This window comes from Saccostrea cucullata, unplaced genomic scaffold (genome assembly GCF_032062105.1).
Source record: "Saccostrea cucullata isolate Sc308-1 unplaced genomic scaffold, CSIRO_AGI_Scuc_v1 ctg4348, whole genome shotgun sequence".
NCBI lineage: Eukaryota > Metazoa > Mollusca > Bivalvia > Ostreida > Ostreidae > Saccostrea > Saccostrea cuccullata.
The window spans coordinates 2913-10288 of record NW_026931507.1 but is presented as its reverse complement, the minus strand read 5'-3'; the positions used below and the strand labels follow the sequence as shown (position 1 = coordinate 10288).

Here is a 7376-nt window from a genome sequence, read left to right as displayed (position 1 = left end):
CAAGTCAGTAATATTATTAAATTACTTTTATCCTGTAGGGAAATGATCCAAAAATCTATAGAAAATCTCCTATCCATTCTTCACTTAAGAATGTGAAGTTTGAAGGTTACAAATTATTGACAAAGGTAGTTATCTCAATAATCTCATGCTTTGACCTTGAACATTGTCCCATACAACTAAGTGTATTACTCCAAACACTATACAGCTCAACAAACTTTTTAAGCTCACATCGTTTTTCGCACAAATTAAGGTCACATTTTAATAATAAAAATTACTATTTTCGAACCTCAGAACGATGACATGGCCCTATATATATTACATATATAATGTCAAGTATAAATGCCTTTTGAAAGTATTATCTTAAGTTTCCAAAGTGGATGTTTCAGAGGGGAATTTATCAATAAATGGTACGATGTTTCTACTATAGGCCTCTATTATAGGTTATTTACAAATAATATAAAACGTGCTTTCTTTGATACAATATAGTTGAAAATTAAAAAATTTCTTCTTAAAGGTGAGTATTTTTTTAAAATTCTTTGCTCATTTACCATACTCATCTGGGTTTTGTCGAAAAGTAGTACCGATAAGGGATAACATTGAAGAAAGAAACTATACTACAAGGTAGGATAATGAAGTATTGTTTATTTTTTTAAATAGTAATTTTTTTTTCTATGAAAAGGAAAATTCTTATGCATTTACAGTTTGAAACGTTAAAATTTTGGTGTGGGGTGAATCTTTCATGATTCTAGATTTTAGAAAGTGACTCCGAAAAATGCCACCTTATTTACATACAAAGCAGTAAAACAGATGAAAAATACTATTATCACCCTGTGCTAAAGAGTCAGAATGTACAGAAAATACAAGTTACAGTAGCTGTACTGTGCCCGTCTCTATGTATATGCAAAGAGCTACTGCTTTCAAAAGAACGGACAAAAAGACAGCTGCAATTGGCAAAAAACAAAAAAAAAATCAAATGGAAATAGTTGTTATTTTTCAACCAAGAATATATCAAAGTTCTAGCAATTGATTTGTATGAATTATGTTTTGGTAAATGAAATTAAACTGAAATAATGTAAATAAAGGCTTTTAAAATGTATTTTGATGTCTCAATACAAACTTTTACATTATAAAAATGTGACCTTAATTTGTGCGAAAAACGATGTGAGGTTAAAAAGTTTGTTGAGCTGTATGTGTAGTAAGTATAAAGTTTATGGAATGATAAAAATATTCAACATATCACAATTATAGGACACCTGCATCTTTATGGTGGGTCTTATTGAGACCTATTAAATTCAAAATAGGACAAACACATTCTAAATAAAATGTATTTATAGTTCCAGGAAAGAAAAAAATTACACCAAAGCTAGCTTCTGAATATCTGTGTCATTTTTAGGGGGTTGTAGAAATTAGATGGAAAATAAAGGATCCAATGTATAAAAACCATACATAACAACTGTCTTCAATTTAAATTGGACAAATAAAAAGTTATATTTAGATATTTTGAAGTCCGTGGAAATTAGATTTTTGAAGATCTCATACTATCAGAAAATCTTAATATCAATTCTTTGATTTGACCTCAGTTTGTTGAATTACTACAATTTAGCTATTGTTGTGTATGACAGAATATGAAGAACATGAAAGGGGAGAGCTTTTTTTTTTCTTCATCATAGTTCACAATATATAGATATTAATCCGTTCTTTATCTATGTAGTGAAGATTTTTCCAGAAACCCAAGATATTACATAAAAATAGTTAAATAAACACCCTTGGACATTTGATTAATATTCTAATTCTTTCCTAAGAATTTACGCTTAATTTTATAAAGTCTATAAGTTATCACACAATTTTGAAGTTATTGCATTTCAAGACTCATATCAGTAATCTCAGTAACTAACTTTACCCAGGAGAAAATTAATGTCAAAGTAATCATCTCAATAATCTCATGCTTTGACCTTGGCAAAATGTCTTAAAAAACAAATGTATACCTTCAATCTTTCCATATGTAATAAGTATGATGGATGATAAAGATATTCAAGATATTATTAAATCACAGATTATGGGACACTTGCATCTTTATAGGGGATCTTATTGAGACCTATCTTAAATTCAAAATAGGACATGATACATACACAAACAAAATGCTTTTACAATTCAAGGAAAGTAATAAATACACCAAAGCTAGCTTCTGAATATCTGTGTATTTTCTAGGGGTGTTGTAGATATAAGATGAAAATTAAGGATTCAATGTATTAAAGTCATATATAACAACTGTTTTCAATTTGTACTACATAAATTAAAAGTTATATTTAGATACTTTGAAATCTGTGAGAATTATTTTTTGAAGATCTCATACTATCAGAAAAACACATTTTCAATACTTTGATTTGATTAAACTTCAGTCTGTTAAATGACTACAATTTATCTATTGTTTTGTATGCCAGCATATGAAGGATATGAATGGGAGAGGATCTAGAAAAATGCACAATCCTGGGTCCTTTCTTTCTTATCCTGTGAACCACAATTCATGATCATCATAGTTTGAAATCATATTTATTCATGTGCTTCTTGAGTCCTCCATCCATCTCTGGTTTTATTTTCTTGTATCAGTGTTCTAGGAGAGGATATACTGTATTCTGTTAGTCTGTGCATAATTTACTGAGTTCCCCTTTGAGAATCCTTGAAAGAAAAAAAGTTATTAGTTGAAAAATTGATATGCAATATAAGCTTAATAGAATTTTAAACATAGACAAAAAGGGATATAAACACAGTCAGATTTTGACTTTTAAAAACTATGGGTAGTAACAGCTTTAGTAAAAGAAAAGAATAAAGGAATGAGTAAAATTCAGTTTGGTAAGAGAGTTCTTACAGAGAAAGATGTAGAACGAGGTTTACCAATTAAAATAAAAAGAGATGACATTATTCAGATCATTTCTCATGAAGAATATAGCTAATTATCCCCACAATGGATGGGCCTTGTGATGTCATAGATTACATAGACAGACCCTTGATTGCAGAAGAAGCCTATGAAAAATATAATCATTAGTTACCAAAAGAGGGTAAGGATTACCTGGATTACCCTGAAAGACCTTTGACTAGAGAAGAAGTCAAGTTTATAGATAATAAGAGAAAACAGTTGTCAGCAAAAAAAAAAAAAATTGTTAAAAACACATGATTTTAACTCCACAGAGGAGAAGAGACCTGAGGATTAATGGAGAAACTCTTAACTAAAGTTTTAGAAGACATTAAGGCTCATTTTGAGAGTAACTTGCCAGTGTTTGTTTAACTACAAAATTATGTTCTCTGATAAAAAAAAAAGTTTTCACTTTCATTTGTTGTGCATTTGTTATAAATTGACCTTATAGTCAAGATTGTGATATACACTCTGATTATCCTTTGTGTCAGATGTCTCACCATGTTGTTTACCTTAAAAAATTGTGTCAGGGTTTTGTGTTCAGAAAAACAAAGAGAAATAAACATATAAACAGATCTGAGATGTTGGAAGCATACAAATTCAGTGATGTAAGGTAAAACAAAACACTTGAATTCATTACTAGATTATTAAAAGAAAGAACAAAAACTCATAGAAATGATATTGAAAGTACCTTACATGAATAATATGTCATGCTCGAAGGTATATTTTTATAAACAGGTTAAGGTCCACAGCAGTTCCCATGCACTCATAAGAAGATCCTGGATGGTAGAAACACCAGGAAATTTTAATGCCATGCAATCAGATCATCTTACATCAGCAATAAAGGTTACAGCCTGTAAACATAGTCAGGAGGGTCATTATTGATTAAGATTTTTCACTGTTGATCCTGAGGAGCCACGTTGTAGTATTCTTTCCCTGTAAATATAATGTCAATATTAAATGAAAAATTCAGAATTCATAAGCACTTGGAGAGAAAACTTGAAATCTTTACAAACTATGCTTTTAAGAAAGCTGAGGGTCAATAAATTGACCACCTGGTACAACTTATTTTTAAGAAATCTGTTTAGATATCTTCAGCTGTTAACTATCATTTGGCAAAGAAAAATTTCATAAATTTTAGTTTCACAATTTGATCATTTTTGTATATATTTAGATGGAGCTCTTCTTCTCATAAAGGAGATCAATATAGTCTAAAAATGGCTATGACAACCAAGCCCTCATAATTTAAAAAAAATCATATCATTTATCATATAATTACTTATCAATTCAATCAATTTTAAAATATAATCAAGCATATGTAAAAAAAAAAAAATGAAAATTAGGATTGGATATCTCATTGCAACTTTACCTTCAAGTTTGTTTCTATGTTGGTTGACTGACTGTGTATTTCTAAAGGAAGGGCAGACAGGCTGAACTTCATAGAGAATTGATTATAGATGGGTAGGAATAAACCATATCTTCCATGTTGAGGACTGCAGAAAATAAAATCATTTTGTTATTATGACACAGTACTGCACGAAACAGTGCATGTTTAAATACAATGCCAAAAAAAAAAAAGATCATGATTTTTTCTTGAGTATAGGAACAAAACATTTATCTTCCATGTTGATGACTGTAGAACCATTTTTAAATGTGACACAATACTACATGAAACAATACATGTTAAATACAGTGTTAAAAAGTTCATGATATTTGTATTTAATAATTACTAAAAAAAAATTGTTTCCACATTTAAATGATTATCATGTAATCTTTAGATAACAAAAAAGTATAGTTACTGTATAAATCTCACAAATAAAAATGATTATCAGAGTAATGTTTAGACACTAACAGACTTTCTCTTAACAGCATATTCAATTTTGTTTAATACCTGTCAGTACAGTATACAAAAAAAAAAAAACATATACAAACATGTAGTCCTACATTTTTTGAAAAGCTCATTACTAAGAAACAACAATGAAAATGAAAGGATTATATATGCCATAAATAGCACATATTTAAAATCTAAACAAGGATAAACCTTTTGTAGATTCTTACTTTTTCTTTCATTACATTCCTTATAGATCAGAATTTGGTAAGTCTGAATTCCATGGGTAACTGACATAATGAATTATGAAATTATATCACAATGCATGGAACAGGACTTATTAACATTCTGAAGATTCCTTAGTATATTTTAGGCTAAATAAGACTTTGCTTATGTGAATGTTAGAGATATTAGATCACATCAGTATTACACAGTTATTAGATTAAACCATATAATCATGCTTAAATGCAAAGATGACCTTCATAGGAAATGTAAACAAAAACAATACAGACTTACCAGATATCCAATTATATGCCCAATAAGCCTATATCCATTAAATAATTCAGGAAAAACAACATCTCAGCTGATCCTGAAAAGATTTAGAATTCAGTGTTTACACATTTTAACCTCATTTTACAATATAAGTAAAGTAATAATATATAGATAAACACTGGACAGGAATGTTTAAAAAAAATACCATGTATTTTAACAAAATTTAGTGACTATCTTTCCTTATTTAAATATAATCAAAGAATGTCCTTTCATAGAAATATTAAATGCACTCTGGGTTAAATGCAGATTACACCTCACATAAACTGAGGATAAATACCCCATTTACATTCATATAAACAAAATTTTACATAAACAATTACTCTTTTAAATAACTGATGTCACCATCATTATGTCAGAATATCCAGGGTTTTTAAATCATGTACATTTACTTATAATGTACTCAATATATATTTTACATGTAGATTTTTGAAATCACTGACTAAATAAAATACATACATGTATATACATGAAGGTTTAAAAAAGGGGGAGGACACACATGTTATAAATTTACAGAGATTCTCAGACTGAGTTTTTCCCACTTTCACTGGGCCACTGTTGCACCAGAATGTAAAAGTATGAGTGACAAAGAAAACTAAAAGATTCTGTATATTTCATTAAAAAAAGATCTATCTAAGAGAAAAGATTTATTGGCATAATATGATCTGAGTGATTATCTCCATATCATTCTTTTGGTCACTGTGATTAAAGATTCATAGAGATATTAGAAATAACAACTGAGAATATCACTTTATTTATTGTAAAGGCATGTATCAGAATTTGGATTTTATAAGATATGCTATGAGTCTCTCCATAAGAATATTTAGAATACTGATCCGATAAAAGGAATCTGAGACAATATAATCATAAATCAAGCAAAAAGATTTATCAGCATTTTGAGAATCTCTTAGTGTCCTAGAGTATTTTAGGGTAAATAAGTGCAGTGTTTATATAAATGTAATAAACATTAGGTATTTAACACTGTAATAATGGATGAATACAAATATGACCTTCATAGAAAATGTATGAAGAAAAATTTGTTAAAACTTACCAGGGAACCCGGTTACTCAGTATAGAATTATTCATACTATAAATAATCCGGTGAAATATCATCTAGGCTGATCCAGGATTCACCTGTTCAGACGTTTTGGTACTGAAATAGTTGTTTTGTTTACATGATTAGTCTCCAGCGCTGTGAAAGTCTGTATTGTTGTGTCAAAATAAGCAGCCATCGCGGCTTGTGAAGGGCTAACATGACGTCCCTGGCAAGCTTATGACGTCACAATGCATCTATAGGTAGATCGCTGCCTAGACAGTGTACAGAAACGTACACAGTAAGATCAAAAAGTAAGTCCAACCTATTTTTTGCACACGGCCCCCTTACAGATGATGCAACAGGTATAAAAAGATGATGCAATAAGTATAAAAAAGATGATGCAACACGTATAAAAAGATGATGCAACAGGTATCAAAAAGATGATGCAATAGATATAAAAAGATGATGCAACAGATATAAAAAGATGATGCAACAGGTCGTAGCAGCAGCGTACCAATGTAAACACAGTGTAAACACACCCCCCGTATTTAGGGGGGATTATATGTACTGAATTGAACCGGCTATCCCCTCCAGGGGCTGCACTCTATTGACCCGGCTATCCCCCCAGGGGCTAGACTCCGTTGAACCGCCTATCCCCCCGAGGGGCTGCACTCCGTTGACCCGCCTATCCCCCTCAGCCCCAAAAGTGCACTCAGTTGACCCGCCCGGCCAGACCCCTTATACTACTGACAATTATATAAAAACTGGTTCAAGTGCGTAATTCTGATGCTGAAAGTTCCTAAATACTTGCTAATTATAAAGTACTTTTGAATTGTAAATATCAAAGAACCTTTTTACATTAGAAGTATAATACAGAAAATACCTGGATGAAGATACAGTAGCTGCAACGTTATTGTTGACAAACCAATCGTGTAGAATCGTTCGTGTATCGTGCGTGATCGTTCGTGTAACGTGCGAGATCTTGCGTGTATCAGACTCAATCGTTTGCGGTTTTAATCGTGCGTGATCGTGCGTTAAGAAACGTGAAAAGT

General features: G+C 30.7%; 1 long non-coding RNA gene across 4 annotated transcripts; it reads right to left on the bottom strand.

Moving 5' to 3' along the window:
- Positions 1 to 1190: 1190 nt before the first annotated feature.
- Positions 1191 to 6454, bottom strand: LOC134232784 (uncharacterized). 4 transcript variants are annotated; one of them, XR_009984849.1, is made up of 6 exons: positions 6340 to 6454; positions 5256 to 5328; positions 4281 to 4404; positions 3603 to 3847; positions 2395 to 2676; positions 1191 to 1575 (listed from the first exon to the last, which is right to left on the bottom strand). It is a non-coding gene; the product is annotated as an uncharacterized LOC134232784 (long non-coding RNA). The 4 variants fall into 4 exon arrangements; XR_009984848.1 differs by lacking the exon at positions 1191 to 1575 and having other exon boundaries at positions 1915 to 2676; XR_009984851.1 differs by lacking the exons at positions 1191 to 1575; positions 5256 to 5328; positions 6340 to 6454 and adding an exon at positions 4803 to 4836 and having other exon boundaries at positions 1915 to 2676.
- Between the last annotated feature and the right edge of the window lie 922 nt (positions 6455 to 7376).